The 14,270-nt window shown below is 42.6% G+C and overlaps 1 protein-coding gene across 5 annotated transcripts in view; it reads right to left on the bottom strand.

The window, feature by feature from the left end:
• Positions 1-14,270, bottom strand: part of ZNF536 (zinc finger protein 536) — a 724,961-nt gene that overhangs the window by 517,521 nt on the left and 193,170 nt on the right. For 4 of the 5 annotated variants that reach the window (XM_069966232.1, XM_069966231.1, XM_069966235.1 and 1 more), the window contains exon 1: positions 7,518-7,793. The exons of the other annotated variant lie outside the window; for it this stretch is intronic. The gene's annotated coding sequence lies outside the window, so the exon portion shown is untranslated. Of the gene's footprint in view, positions 1-7,517; positions 7,794-14,270 lie in introns of those variants that run through there. 5 annotated transcript variants of the gene reach the window in all.

Raw genomic sequence — 14,270 nt, 5'->3', positions numbered from 1 at the left:
ACAGACAATCACTGCTCCATACACATTACTCAGTGCGTTAAATGTCACACAATTCCTACCAAAGACAGTGTCAGGAATCTCCCAGCCTACAAACACCACCAGCCAATGGGCGCAGCTATTATAAAAGCTTCTGCCACTAAAATATTATAATTTCTGCATCGGAATCACAAATGTTACTGTATGCAATAGCGTGATTGTCATGGAAACCTTTGATAGGTGAGATATGGATTGCACTAGAGTGGAATAACAATTTCCCCATGTTGTGCTCACTCCAACTCTACATATCTCCATTTAAAGGGCCATCCCCAGGAATCAGCAGCACAGTCACTTGCACCCCGGAATATTCCTAGTAGATTTGCAGTGTTTCTCACGCAGAATCTTATTTAAAAAAATAAATATATAAATAAGCAGACTCCCCTGAAGTGCAGATGTTGTCTTTGTGCCGAGCCCCTTCCTTATAATGCATGCATTTATTTCCTGTTTAATGCACCTGCTCAACAATTAGCCTAAAACACTTTGATTAATCTGCCGTTGCCCGGGCAAACACTTAAATGCAAAGAATATGTTAGTAAGAAAAAATATTGACTGGCTCCATAATTAACTTTTCTATAAAAGAGAGTGCAGCAATATTCACCCGAGCGAAGGCAGAGAGGGCGAGATGAAGAGTGGTCTGTGCATTCAGATTCATTAGGGTATACTGGGGAGGGGGTATGCCATTTTGATAGGGTCATTAGTGGAGAGGGGGATTTTGTTATTTTTATATGGTCAATATTAGAGAAGGAGAGAAAGATATTTTTGGAATTTTTTATGTTTTTCTTTTTTATTGGATGGGGTATGTTATTTTTAAAGGGCCTTTATTGGGAGGGAATAAGCTATTGTGATAGGGTCAATACTTAAAAAAAGAGGAGGGATATACTACCTCAATAGGGCTATAGAAAGATGTGATTTTTTTGTTTGTTTGTTAGGGATGGATATATAGTACGCCATTTTTATACTGCCAGGTGTCAAAAGGCGGCAAATACTATTTTGAGAGCATTACAGCTCCCACTATTGGGAATGGGTTGGTATATTTTGACAGATTGATGGGGAACAGATACTGTTTGGATGATATATTTGATAGGGAATATGACACTGTTATGGGGTCACGCTTGAAAACCGAGAGACTATAGTGGTTTTAACAGAAGAGACATTTGGATGCGGATATAGTTTGGGGAAGGAGGGATGGTGATATCATTCAACAGGGTCCCTCTTGAACAGGGGATTATGGTATTTTATGGGATCATCCTTGATGCACTAAAACCTTCAACTCCTGCACCACATTACAACCCTAAAGACATGTACTATGGACCTATACAAACTATTCCCATCTTTCCGACAAATCTTTTCTTAAAGGAACACTCTAATTATCATCGTCAGAGATCCCACTGTTTTCTATAAATAATAGGGATATCCATCGTCATTCAAGGTGCATAGTTCCTACTTTAGTATGAATATATGAAAAATACAATCCGATTAGTAATGGAGCAAATTATAGCTTGCAGCAATCAACATTGATTTTGCGTAGACCACATCATAAATGATGCACAGAACAGGAAATGTCTCTATTAAAGCTTCACCTAGACCCAGCCGAAGAACAGGAGCAGGAGCAGGTAGGGCAGGATTACGGCTCTCCATGAGGGACCTCACCGGAGCTCCACAGATCATCTCCTGCTCACTGGTGTTGAAATAATACAAGTTCTTTCAACTGATTAACTCTGTGATCACCGAGCTTAGTTGTCACTCAAGTGACAAGTGGGTTTTCTTAGGTCTTACTAGAAGGCCTTGGTATGTATTGAAGTATCAGAGCCAGCTGAATGAGATATATATACTTTTGTCATAAGGCTGCCAGGAAACATAATGCTCTATTCCGTCTCTAGATGCACAAAAGAGATATATGACAAACTTAGCTCTGCTCTACCGGGTTTTACCTTATTAAGAAATTAAAACCGAGCAGATACGGCTGCATTATTGTAGATACATAAATGCCTATGAGTAAATATACAGATTTGCAAAATTCACAATCCCATCACATGGTTCTCTTTTATTTTGCACAGGACTGTAGGTAGATCTTAACTAAATAATTCAGCTCACCTACATCTGTATATTGCTTAGCTGGACTTGGAGTTTTGTGAGACAGTAGCAAATAATACTTAGCTATAAAAAATATTTATAATTATGCAAAAACTATACAACCCCATATACAACATTTCCTGATTTCACGGTGGTAGAGTAGGTGAACCTATATTAAGACTCACGTACACCATATCACCTGAATAAAGTATCACAATTTATAACACAATATTTATAGCTGTTATAATTAATATCATTATATTATAATTTTTTTTTTTTTTTGCAATATTAACCAGAAGCAGAAAATATGGATAAAAAAGCCCAAGAAAAAAACAGTGCCTTTTACATGTGAAGAAAACTATATTCGTACCCGTCCCCCTCATCAGAATAAGGGACACAGAGCCACAAGACTAAAGAGTTTCAAAGAAAGTTCAGAGTCCTGCCCTGCACTTTAACGCTTTTCACAGATTCTACTGTACTCACACTATACTGCAGCTCCAAACCAATCTGGTGGCCGGACGGGTCCAACGTATTCCAAAAATAAGAATAATTTATTACACCCCAGGCAGTGTGCAGCATTGAGAAGGAAGTAGGGCTGTAGTAGCAAATCTGTGATCAGTACCATCCTCTGCCCTGGACCACTGTCAAGGGTGATCTCACCACTGCATATATGTCCCTTATATTAACCCATGAGACAACACTGAGAACTTCAGCTGACAGTCCTTTTGGAGGAAGGAGGTATTAACCCTATAAAGTTACCAGGGCAGTTGTATTAAGAATTAGAGCAAAGAATCGGCAACTTTAAACTGGAACTACCTCGTCCAGGTTCTATGGATCGGATATGAGTTGTCATAGAAAGATTAAGAAAGAAGGTGAGAAGGAGAGTTTAAAAATAATAATTATAATAATAATAAAGATTGTAGTGATGGATAAAAGTTTCAGTTGTCAGTGATATTATGGACTGGCACCTGTAAAATTAGGACCATTATAAAAAAAAATTCTATCCAAAAACACCACATTTTTGAAGTTACCAAAGCTTACAGTGCTAGAAGGTACTATTTTGTACAAAACTGAGTCACAAATATCAAAGATAGATAGATAGATAGATAGGAGATAGATAGATAGATAGATAGATAGATAGATAGATAGATAGATAGATAGATAGATAGATAGATAGGATAGATAGATAGATAGGAGATAGATAGATAGATAGATAGATAGATAGATAGATAGATAGATGATAGATAGATAGATAGATAGATAGATAGATAGGAGATAGATAGATAGATAGATAGATAGATAGATAGATAGATAGAAGATAGATAGATAGATAGATAGATAGATATGAGATAGATAGATAGATAGATAGATAGATAGATAGATATTAGATAGATAGATAGATAGATAGATAGGAGATAGATAGAAGATAGATAGATAGATTAGATAAGATAGATAGGTGAACCTAAAACAATAGGCATCTAATAATTTAAAGCACAATTGTGACAACAGATAATGATATAACAAAGAAAAATAACAATAAAAAGCAGTCTACAGAGCATCAAGAAAACAATATAGCTTCAGAATCAAAGCCTACAAAAGTACAAAGCAGAAATCTACAAACTTAATACTTCCAGGGTAGAAAAGTCAAATAGCATGCTAAAGTTGGACAGAGAGGGGGGTCACTAATGTGTATTACAGGGCAGAGCAAGAGTGACCGACGCTGGACCTTTATACAATGGGCTTCATTAATACTGTTGTTTCTAATGCAAAAAATGTCTGAGGAAATGATGAAGGGTAAGAAGTCGGAGAGGTGGTCTCACTTCTTATATCTGAGGGGGAAAGTGTCATTACAAGAAAAAAAAATAACTGCCTACATAATAGATATATCCATGTGTTGGTTCTATCTATCTATCTATCTATCTATCTATCTATCTATCTATCTATCATCTATCTATCTACTTTAACAAACACAGTCATGAATCAATGTGAGCATATACTCATACACACTCAGTAGTCAAACGCAACCCCAAATGTGATGCTAACATACAATATTTTAGACAAGTGCATGTATTCTTAAATAGAAGCCCATGTATATGTATATCTTTTTATATAAGTCTATGTGTAGTGAAGAGTATGTACTCTTATATAGAAAAGCAAGTATATAAGATTTGTAATGCTCTATATTTCTACATACAGAGGAGCCCTTATATATGTGTTTGTATATTCTATATAAATATATACTGTGTGTGTCAGTATTTCTACATATATGTACAAATATATAAGGAATATGTACATGTGAATAATATAGAGGCATTATTAGGAGAGGGTGTTAATATGTGTGCGTGATATATATATATATATATATATATATATATATATATATATATATATATATAATATATATATATATATATATATATGTGTATGTAAAGCTTATTAATAAAAAAAAGTAGTGCAATAAATATGTATGTGTGCAGTGAAAACAATAATAAATGTATATTAAAAAAACAACAAAGAATATAAAAAGTGACACAATTACATACAGCAGCAGAGTCATATACAAAATTGTGTATATATTACATATTTATATACCTCCTCAACCCCTGATAGGTGAGAAGAATGAAAGCGGCCAATAGTTTAGGAATATAAGTCCCCCAGTGTGCATGGTACCATCTTATATGAGATATATGTAGAGATGAAGGCGTCAGGCCTGTCCTGTCCTCCTGCAGCCCGGTAGAAGCTCAATCTACAATAAATACATGAATTGTATTTTCCTGCCCTGTGGATCGCTCCCCTCCATTCACACTGCAATCTCTTTGCATTCTGCCTGCTCTTTCTTAGGGTCTTGGAATCTCTGGAGCTGTATAGTAGTGAGAAATCTCAGGGAGATTTGGAAGAAAAGTTTCAGTTAAACTAAATCTCTGGTGTGACAGGAAACTTCCTATTCTCCAGGCTGACAGGGAAAGTTGCTGTGCTGACTTCTCTCTGTGGGGGGCTTGTAGTGTGAGGGGTCAGGGCCTGCACTACTAACTGCTGCCCCTGTTGGCTTTACAAGTACACTGCAAAAAAAAGCGGGAAAACCTAAAATATCCAGCACAGACACTACTCTTACCCCTCCCACTTCAAGCCTCATCCTCCCCTGACTGAAAGACCCTATTTCATGTACACACGCCCACCCTGTCACCAGACAGAGCTGTCAACTTTAACCCTTAGTGGAAGGAACAACAAAAAAAGTCTGCAATATCCCAGACAGCTCAATTAACATAAAGACACAAGGCTGCAGGCCTCAAAGGGTTAAAGCCTTTCTTTCAAGTCCAGACACACAGGGTCAGTTGGAGGGGACAGGGCTGCGTTACTCAAAGGGTTAAATACAAAGCTCTTTACGGCGGACAGTTTTGGCAAAAGGTAGGAGGGTTAAAAAGGGAAATGGGGGGTAAAGGGTAAAATTCTCACAGAGAGGATTATAATTTCCAATTACGGCAGTTTAAAATATGGCTTCCCATCAGTCAGTGATGAGGGTGACAATATGCATCCATTCTACATAACAGGCTCCCTGTAAAATCTATACAGCTGCCATTTGTTCAGGGGAAAATCCTAGCCTCAGGAGGGAATTAAAGGTAGAGTGCGCGTACATAGAGAAGCTGGTCCAGTGCACAAGGGGTTAATCAATCCACAGGTATATGTTACAATATATTTATAAAAGAGGTATTGGGATAGGGACATATTTTGGATACTGCATAGTAAACATGGTAGTCATAATCTATTTTCATTACATGCAGGGTACCAGCTAAAAGAATAGATTAGGTTTACCCGCAGTCCTATGCAAAAACCACACAGGGATTACGATAATAGTTGTGGCCAATACCAAACTCTGCTTTGCTACAACTGACAAACTCATTGCTACTATTCTGCATTTGCATCCTGATCTATCTGGGGACATCATTTTTACTTGTAACCCTAAAAAGACCCAGAAGGTCCGCAACACAACTTCATTCCCACGTGGAGAAGAATTAATGGGATGAAAGGTTACCCAGTCCCTCGGTGAGCAGTTCACCAGTTAAGCCATTCCTTGCTAGAAGCTTTGCTATGGGGAAGGAGGGGGGGGGGGGGGGTAATACTAGTTCGTGCAGGTTACATGAGATTTTTATTTTATCTACGGTACTAAATATACATTTCCTGCCTGGCAAAACAATACAAGGGTGAGGACATGGCAGAGTCCCCTCCCTGGCAGGTCCCTCTAATGAGTCTAATAGCAGCTGATTCCATGCAGGTTTCAATCCCTCATTGCAAGGACTTGACACAGACATACAGCTCACCCTGCAAGTCCCATATCACTCACCAGAGCTCACGCTGCTGAGCTGTATCTCTATTCTAGTACACAATATGCTTGTGTATAGGAAACAAGCCACTATTGCTGGACTATAAGGGTACCTCCATGGCCACATCCAGGACACAGCTCATCCCCCCACAGCCAAAATCCCACATATTAGTTTCTAATATGAGAAAGTAGTCATAAGGCTTGTGCTCTACTACAACCCTCAGTAAGCCCTTTATTATGTCCAACCCCCCCTCCACAAAAAAAAAAAAAAAAAAAGTCCTGAGTGGCTACTTTACAGGTGGAGTCCTTACCCCCTTATCCAGCATGACTTTCCACGGCAGCTGCAGAACCTCCTAAACACACCAATTATGTCCCATTGTATCAATGAGTATTCTAACTGATAAGAGGTTCTGCAGCAGCTGAGTGACAGGTGATGTGAATAAATAGATTAGTAAATATTGGTGTCTCCCCCCTCCCCCCCTCCCTAGCCCCTGCCCTGCCTGGCACTGTCTGGCAGGTGCTCCAGCCCTGGCCACCTCTAGGGACCTGAGAGCTTCAGCCTGACATTTGCAGCCTCCCCTGAATGTCACTTGCCTTGCTCCCAGCATTGTGCAGGGGGAGGTCGATGAGAACACAAAATGGCAGGTCTCTGAGGCATCACAAGTTTGGCACATGCCACATCAGACCCAGCAGCAGGCACCTGGGCACACAGGGGGGCACCGGGGCATCCCCGGAAACTTCTCCAAAACTTTCTCCGCACCAGACATAAAACCCGACAACTTTTCCCAACAAGTTGAGAAGATGATGAGGAAGAGCTGCAGAGGGGAGGCTGACAACTTGTCCCTATGTGCACGGGCACCAGGGGCACCCACAGCCCGGCACACAGAACCCTGCTTGCCATGACAGCCCTTCTGCCAACGTCACCGCCATCAGCAGCCAGTGTAATAAGCATGGCACCAGGTCCCTGCACAACACAAGAATGCAATGCAAAAATGCACAAACCATACTTCTCCAGAGGTAGGGGGGAGGGGGGTGACAAAAGTGGCCGGCAAGCTGGAGCACCCCAGGGGCATCCCTCTGCCTCGCTTACCTTGCATCGGCTCAGCACAGATCCCCGGACAAAGTGCTTGATGCTTGCAAAATGCTGGAGCTCAGTGAATAATGAGACATGTCCATATGATTGACTTGTTCATGTTATGTTTCTGGAGGAGGAAGAGGAGAGAAGGGAGAGAGAGGGAGCAGGAGGAGGAAGAAGAAGAAGAAGAAGGAGGAGAGGGGGGGGACAGTGCTGCCCCTGGGGGTAGCTGCCAGGGGGTCCCACTTGTCTGAAGTGTCCCCGGCAGCTTCTAGGCTGAGGGTGCTAATGTGTGTGCGTCCTCCTGGCAGAATGAGCCGGGTTCATTGATATAGATCATAAGACATTCCCTTCCCTCTGACTCCCCCTATCTGGTAGGTGAAATGCATTGTACCATTAACAAACCCCTCTCCATTGTCGTCTTGGCATAATTCACAGCAACTAGATAGCTCTTGCGGCATTTAAGCTTTGATGAGCCCTCCATGCAATAAAAAGAAGGAGCAGAGGAGGAAGAAGAAGAGGAAGAGGAGCCCTGGCACCAGGGGCTGCTGCATCCATCCCTTCCCTCTCTGCAAGTAACAATGCGCTGACCTTCATGCTGACTTATTAAACACATCTGGCTCTCGATTGCAAAACAAATGCCTGATTGCCAGTCTGCAAGGGGTGGCAGGGGGTGCCTGCTGGTGGAGGAGAGATTGGGGGGCACCCACAGAAAGCATGCACTGGAGCTCAGCTGCCCCCTTACCTGCTCCTGGAAACTATTTGGGAAACTCCTGTGTCTCTGTCCCCTTGAGGGTTAAGCAGAAGGGGGGACCATTCGCAGCTCCCTGCATCCAAGACAAGTCATCAGCGATCAAATGATGCTCATCTGCACTGTAACCTTGTGGCGGATTTAATGTAAATAAGAGCTCTGTGGTGCCAATCGCAGGCACACACAGCCTTAACCCCTGCACTGCCAGGGGGGATGGCACAGGAGGAGAGGGGGGGCACAGAGTGGCATGGTTAGAGTCTGTTATTCCCCCCCTAATATTATGCTAAAGGAAGAGGAGGGGGGTTAATACATTGCAGACACAAAGGGGTTAACCCTCTGCCATGCCATCTTGCATTCCTCTCCATTAAATCTGACTATATTTACATGAACTATTTAGGAGAACCCTGAAAACAATACCCACTGCCAAACCATTATGAAAATATGATTTTAATTAATCATGTAGTAGACATGAAAATTAGCATACAGTAATTAAACTTACAGGCGAAAAAAAAAAAAAAAATCATCATCATCATGGTGACTCTCTGCCTTAAAGGGGCTGAGATCAATGCAGCGAGTTTTATTAGCAAAGCAAGAAGAAGAAGAAGTTCATTTCCTCTTTGTTTTGGTTATTCCTGCTGGGAAGACATTAGGTTGGCATCGGGTTAAGGGCACTGGGTATGTTAGCAAATCGATGACTGCCATGCAAGGTGGAGATGTGACTGATGGAATATTATATTGCTGTACAAAGCAAAGGGAAGGGGGCGGGAAGGAGGAAAAAATGCAATTATGGATTGTGTCCCATAGTTTACAAAAGCAGGGTCCTCAATGGAGTCTTTGTTGTGGGATTATATAATGATTGTGCAGTAATTATGGGAAAAAAGATTCAGGAATATTACAAGAAGTATCAAGATTACAGCTGGGGAGGAGGGGGTCCGCTCTGGGCAGGAAAGGGGCTCTGGTGTCACATTAAGAAAGGGTTAATATACAATAAAATTCCAGTATCCAAGGGGGTGACAATAAGAAAAGAGGAGGGGGGAGTCTGTGATGTGCATGATTAACAAGAGATGGAGACGGATTGATTATTCAAAATGCCAAGCCACAGGGACTCTTAAAACATTGATTCAGGTAAGACTAGTTTCATCTTGACTGAAATGAGTTCCCTAAAGATGCTCGGGATACATTTTAAATCTGTTTACTACATCAATGAATAAAATCAGGATACAAGAGGAAAAAATATAAAATGCCCATACTGCCAAGTAACAAAAAGTTCTATTCAAAGGGGCAAAAATCAATCACCATTCAAAAGCTCTTATTCCCACCAACAGGACGTAGAGTATTGACTATGGTTATAAAGAGGATTCATAGTAACATAACCATCAGCTGCTTTCCAGAAGTGGCTGATAACAGGGAACAATAGACATTCAACAAGGAATTTCAGGGCTTGTGTCCCTTTAATGGGCATCAAAAAATGTCAGCTTATGTACACAGAGACCTGTGCCACATTGCAGCACCAACAAGCCTGTGTACAAGCAGAGTTACCACCTGTATTGTGCCTGACAGCCGTAGGAGTTTTATGAAGAAGAAGGATTATCTATTTATGATAAGGAAATCTATAACTGGGGCAGAGTATAAATAGACCTCGTAATTAAGACAGCTTTTATATTTAGCCACAAAGCAATTAAGTTTAGGCCTCCTTGACTAAGTTTCTATACTGCACACGCCTTGGACACAAAAAGTTTGAAAGATCCTGCACCTGGTCAGTACAAACTATGGGGGAAAAAAAAGGATTGAACCCAAAATACCATAATTAGAGATGAGCGAATTTTCAGTAATAAGGAAGAAAAGCGCCTCATTATCTCTGCAATCCGCCCATCAGCCTGCTGCCTTATAATGGTGCGTTTACACAGATAGATTGATCTGACAGATTTCTTAAGCCAAAGCCAGAAATGGATCTGAAAAGAGGAGAAATCTCAGTCTTTTATTTATGACCTGTTCCCTGTTTATAGTCTGTTCCTGGCTTTGGCTTCAAAAATGTCTGTCTGTGTAAACAGACCATAACTGACTACTGCTCCATGCCGCTCCTCTCCAGGTACTGGGAAAAGGTGGATCCTGTCCTGGGAAACTTCTAGTTTCCCAGGACTGGATCCAGCTTTTCCCGGGGAGGAGCGGCAGTCAGTTAAAAGGCAGCCGGCTGATGAGCAAATTGCAGAGATAAGGAGGCGCTTTTCTTCCTTATATATTACTGTAAGTTTGCTCATCTCTAGTCATAATAATTGATCATTTATTATAGGAAACAGTCAATCCTCCCCTGCCTCCTATGAATGTGCTCATCCCATAGCTTTATTTTCTGCAAACTTTCACCAACTTGTGTTAAAAGTTTTCTTTACTATGTCAGTCTGTTCTGAAGTGCTGTTTTATTTCTGCATGAAATCCCTTTCTAGTTGTAAGAATTTGATGTGTATAGTGCAGCAGACAAGACACTAAGAGCAAGGAGTGTGCAAACACCGGACGTGGCTTCTAACAGAGAGCAATAGATTGTCTTCCACAAGAAATTGTAAAAAATGGTAGTTTAATGTCTATAAAGTAAAAATGAGATCTTGGATTTATTTTGGAAAATTGTGCGGATTTTTACATTCCACATTACATAGAAGAAGTCTGGATCAGGGTAGAATGAGACAAGTGTTAGCTTGGAGTCAATACGGAAATATACCATACCTGCATGATATTGGCTTGTTTTGGAGTTTTATGCACCTTTCAGTAGGGATATTTTTTTTCAGGTTTTACCTCCCATATAGGTTGAAAAAAAAAAGTGCAGGAAAGTACATGTGTGCATGTATGTAGGGGCTTTCCCGACAAGTTCTAATAAGAAACACAGGAAAAAAAAATGCATATACTAGTACACCCTATTAGGGTAGTTTTTTTCTGGCATTTTTTGAGCGTTTGTTCTGGTGTTTTTGGCTATATGGAGGATTTTAGAAAAACTGCCCCAGAGCCCCCCCCCAAAAAAAAAAAAAAAAAAAAAAACAAAAAAAAAAACCGCTAGAGACAAGAGAAAAACGCCACAGGAAAAAAAGAAAAAAAAAGCTAAAATCTGGCCATGTTTTTTTTTCTGGGGGGGGGGGGGGAGGAGGTTTGGTGTTTTTGCTAAAATTTAAGCCAGTGTGAAACCATTCTTAGGGTGGCATGTTCTTTTTTTTGGGGGGGGGGGAATCCTGGGGACATGTTAGCTGGTTGTCAATGGGAAAATATGAAATGCTATACCTGCCCCGACGCACTGATTGGCTTAGCGGGACATGCACCCGGAAACCCCCAAAGCAAGCCGGATTGTGGAGCAGGTAATGTATGAGCTCCGGCCGGGGGTTAACGGGGCGGTCCCCCGACATACTCAGCGAGAGTATGTCTGCCCATAGACTTTACAGGGCAGGGACCCACAGCGGATCTCGCTGCGAATTTGCAGCGGGAAATCCGCTGCGGATCTGTGGGTATTTTTTTTTATTTTTTTTCTTACATTATTAAAGAAGAATTCCACCCACCCCCCGAAAAAGTAAAACCTATCTACACAGTGAGGAATCAGTAGCGGCTTCCATTCTGTCCAGTTTATTTCTGCTCTGGCTGCTGTCAGTGCCCCCCACACCCTGATATCTTCAAGCTGATTCCTGCTTCTACTTCCTGTCTGAATCCATGTCAGTGTGCTCCAAGTGCCTACAACTCCCAGCATGCCTCACTGCACTGTCCCCCTCCCTCCCACCTCAGTCACCGCCCACTCTCCGCCCTCTCTCCCTGGTAGGGATTACCTCCCTGCCTCCCCTGCTCTGTGGCCCTCCCTGCACTCTAATTGACCCTTTCCTGACAATCCACCATGGTAGAAGACACACTATGTGATTTTATATCTGTGACTATATGTGTACAACAATCATTTTCTACTGAAAGTGATTTTTACATATAACGTAGAGCTAGATATATAAAACAACTACAACTACCATCATGGATGATCAGCAGTGGGGGATAGCTATTGTAGTTATACAAACTGGAGAGCCATTGCTTGTAGTTTTCCAAGCTTTGGCTCTACAGTTTGCATAAGTACAACCACCATCATATTCTGATTATAAGCCATGACGGTTGTGTCAGTAGTCGTATTTCTTCAAGCTATAATTCCAGGGATAGCAATACTACTACTCCAAGCATTTTAGTTGGTTCATAGTGGGGCTGTAGTTTTGCTAGTTGTAGTCGTATTTCTTCTAGTCGGAATTCCACAACTAGCAAACCTGCAACTTCTATTATGAACTGTCAACAGACGTAGATGCTGGGAGTAGTAGTATTGCTGACTCTGAAATTCCAGCTTGAAGAAATCTGACTACTGTACTACCACCACCATCATGCCTTATAAGCAGGATGAGTGTGGGTTGTAGTTATGGAATACTATGAACTGTCAGCAGATTAGGATGCTTGGAGTAGTAGTTTCACATGAGTACAACCATCATCATGTCCTATAAGGCACAATGATGGTGGTAGTAGTATTTATTAAAGTTTATTAAAGCCATTGGCTCCCTCCCTGTCAGTCACTCTTGTGACCGCACTTCCTGCGGTCACAAGAGGCCACACTCTCCCTCTAGCGCCCGACGTCACTGGAGCGTCGGCGCGAGGGTGAGGGGAGTGCAGCCTCTTGTGGCCGCAGGAAGTACGGCCACAGGAGGGAAGAGAAGAGGAACCCGTGGACCCAGGTGAGTAACAGTGTTTGTTTATTTCAATGTTATATGGGAGGGGGAGCTATATACTATGGGGGGGGGGGCACAGGGGGCTATATACTATGGGGGGGCACAGGGGGCTATATACTATGGGGGAGGACAGGGGGCTATATACTATAGGGGAGGACAGGGGGCTATATACTATGGGGGAGCACAGGGGGCTATATACTACTGGGGAGCACAGGGGAGCTATATACTATGGGGGAGCCCAGGGGGCTATATACTATGGGGGAGCACAGGGGGCTATATACTACTGGGGAGCACAGGGGGCTATATACTACTGGGGAGCACAGGGAGCTATATACAATGGGGGAGCTTAGGGGGCTATATACTATGGGGGAGCACAGGGGAGCTATATACTATGGGGGAGCACAGGGGGCTATATACTATGGGGGAGCACAGGGGAGCTATATACTATGGGGGAGCACAGGGGAGCTATATACTATGGGGGAGCACAGGGGAGCTATATACTATGGGGGAGCACAGGGGAGCTATATACTATGGGGGAGCACAGGGGGCTATATACTATTGGGGAGCACAGGGGGCTATATACTATGGGGGAGCACAGAGGAGCTATATACTATGGGGGAGCACAGGGAGCTATATACTATGGGGGAGCACAGGGGAGTTATATACTATGGGGGAGCACAGGGGGCTATATACTATGGGGGAGCACAGGGGAGCTATATACTATGGGGGAGCACAGGGGGCTATATACTATGGGGGAGCACAGGGGAGCTATATACTATGGGGGAGCACAGGGGAGCTATATACTATGGGGGAGCACAGGGGAGCTATATACTATGGGGGAGCACAGGGGAGCTATATACTATGGGGGAGCACAGGGGGCTATATACTATTGGGGAGCACAGGGGGCTATATACTATGGGGGAGCACAGGGAGCTATATACTATGGGGGAGCACAGGGGAGTTATATACTATGGGGGAGCACAGGGGGCTATATACTATGGGGGAGCACAGGGGAGCTATATACTATGGGGGAGCACAGGGGGCTATATACTATGGGGGAGCACAGGGGACTATATACTACTGGGGAGCACAGGGGGTCTATATACTATGGGGAGCACAGGGGTCTATATACTATGGGGAGCACAGGGGAGCTATATACTATGGGGGAGCACAGGGGAGCTATATACTACTGGGGAGCACAGGGGACTATATAATACTGGGGAGCACAGGGGTCTATATACTATGGGGAGCACAGGGAAGCTATATACTATGGGGGAGCACAGGGGAGCTATATACTACTGG

This window comes from Dendropsophus ebraccatus, chromosome 4, assembly GCF_027789765.1.
Source record: "Dendropsophus ebraccatus isolate aDenEbr1 chromosome 4, aDenEbr1.pat, whole genome shotgun sequence".
NCBI lineage: Eukaryota > Metazoa > Chordata > Amphibia > Anura > Hylidae > Dendropsophus > Dendropsophus ebraccatus.
The sequence above is the reverse complement of the archived record's forward strand: the minus strand, read 5'-3'. Positions and strand labels throughout refer to the sequence as shown.